This window comes from Elephantulus edwardii, unplaced genomic scaffold (assembly GCF_000299155.1).
Source record: "Elephantulus edwardii isolate Elephantulus edwardi_28Jun2011 unplaced genomic scaffold, EleEdw1.0 scaffold00249, whole genome shotgun sequence".
In the NCBI taxonomy this organism is placed as follows: domain Eukaryota; kingdom Metazoa; phylum Chordata; class Mammalia; order Macroscelidea; family Macroscelididae; genus Elephantulus; species Elephantulus edwardii.
The window spans coordinates 1,555,410-1,557,767 of NW_006399999.1; the positions used below are offsets into that span (position 1 = coordinate 1,555,410).

General features: G+C 40.0%; 1 pseudogene; it reads left to right on the forward strand.

The window, feature by feature from the left end:
• The first annotated feature begins 1,635 nt into the window (after positions 1-1,635).
• On the forward strand, positions 1,636-2,078 carry LOC102846751 (annotated as a pseudogene).
• Positions 2,079-2,358: the final 280 nt, after the last annotated feature.

Below are 2,358 nucleotides of genomic sequence, written 5' to 3' on the forward strand. Positions count from 1 at the left end.
CATCAGTTCTCCTTCTATCCTCCTTGGTCATTGTCCAACTCTCTGATGCATAACAGGTGATTGCGAAGACCATGGCCTGTATCAGATGTACCTTAGTCTCCAGAGAGACAATATAGCCTGTGAAAATGAGAACTGAGGCACAAACAGAGCTTTGTACACCAATGTTTATAGCAGTGTTATTCACCATAGCAAGAACATGGAAACAGCCCAAATGCCCAACCACAATAGAATGGATTGAGAAATTATGGTACAATGGAATACTATGAAAAATTTAGGAGCAATTATTTTGTAAATTACTATCTAACTTTGGAGGGACTGGAGAGCAATATGCTAAGCAAACTAAGTGAGTCCAAAAAGGGAAAATACTGCAGAAGACTATTATTGTTGAAAGTGTACAAGGATCCAAAGCAGAGAGGGGAGAGTAGAGGGGTGAGGGCTTAATCATATTGTCACACAGTTGGAGGGGTGGAAGGAGGGGTGAGTAAAGGAAAGAGAAAGATCTTGTGTGAAAATTTATACCAAATTTTTAAGGAAGCCAGTATAAAATATTTCTTAAAGAATAGATAATTTTATTATAATTACAAATTACTCAGGTAAATTACTTGGAAGATTCCATAACTGTTACACTATGGTAGGCACTTTTTTCCTCAGAGACTAACTTTAAATTGGAAAATATTGAAGTTTGAATAATTTCAAACACTTGATGAAATATTGTTCTATTATGGTAAATTTGCTTGAGTACCATGTTGATATTTTACTTTTTTTTCTTTTGCTTATAGTTTAAGACAATGGTGTTAAGGGTTTTTATGACATATTTTATTGTAGCTTAAATTGAAGAGAAGATGCCCTAAGGCACAGTAAGTCAGTCCTGGAGCAGAAGTTCACAACTCCTGAAGTTAACAGATACTGCTCTTAGAGGAAGAAATTAGTAGCAGCTTGAGGCCTTATTAATCACAGAAGTCCAGAAAGATGGACATATAGGTCATCACAGTAAGAGATGGATAGGGTAAATTGTTGTTAAATGGAGTAGGTGGGAGTAGATGTAAATGCTGGTGGAGCATGGAAAGGGGTGGCTCAAAACACATCTGGCAAGGGTGGGGACAACACAACATCTATTGGGTTTTTTTCCTACTACTGTGAAAGATCTTTAATCTTCTCTTCTTTGTAAAATACTTTTCTGTTAGATAATGTTCTAAATCTGAGCAATCAAATTAAGACAGACTAGGAAGAAGGATAAGTCATCCATTTTCAAAATATCAGGTCTTTGAAAACCTTATGTACAACAGAGCACACTTAGACTAGCAGATGTAGCAACTCAGGCTGAGCCCTCAATTATGGAAACAAATAGATTGAGGAACAGCTGTAAGCAGACACTAGTGATTGGAACATGGAGTGTAAGAAGCATGAATGTAGGAAAATTATATATTGTTAAGAAGGAAATGGAACTCATAAATATTGACATACTACATATTAGTGAAATTAGTGAAATGCGATCTACTGGCAAGGGACATTTTGAGTCAGAGTATCATATGATCTACTATGCTGGAGATGGAAAGGTGAGGAAAAATGGGGGTGCATGCATAGTTTAAAAAGTCATTTCTAGGCCCTCTTTCCTCTTGCTGCATCGGATAGACCATGGCTTTGAGAGCATGTGGCTTGATCATCTTCCGAAGACGTCTTGTTCCCAAGGTAGACAACAATTCGATTGAGTTCCTACTGCTACAGGCATCAGATGGCATTCATCATTGGACTCCTCCCAAAGGCCATGTGGACTCAGGAGAGAATGACTTGAAAACAGCCCTGAGGGAGACCCGGGAGGAAGTGGGCATAGAAGCAGGCCAGCTGACCATCATTGAGGGATTCAGAAGGGAGCTCAATTACGTGGCCAGACAGAAGCCGAAAACAGTCATCTACTGGCTAGCAGAGGTGAAAGATATGATGTGGAGATCCGCCTCTCCCACGAGCACCAAGCCTACCGCTGGCTGGGTCTGGATGAGGCCTGCCAGTTGGCTCAGTTCAAGGAGATGAAGGAAGCGCTCCAGGAAGGACACCGATTTCTCTGTTCCACCACAGTGTGAGCTGATAGAAGCGGAGTCGTTTGGCTTTCCTGAGTTCGGCCTTGATAGGATCCATGACAGCCTTCTGAGATGAAGCCTCCCTCTAGCTCTTTGTCTCTTCCTAGCAAAGAACAGATGTTAATAAAATCAGGTCAGACCTTCAGAAGAGAGCAAGCAAAAATCTGAGTGGAAAAGAACGCAAAGGAGGAGTTTAAAAACTCAGGCCCAATAAATGTATCCTTACACTTTATAAATAAACCTCAAGTAGCTTATCTGTCAAAAAAAAAAGTCATTTCTAGAT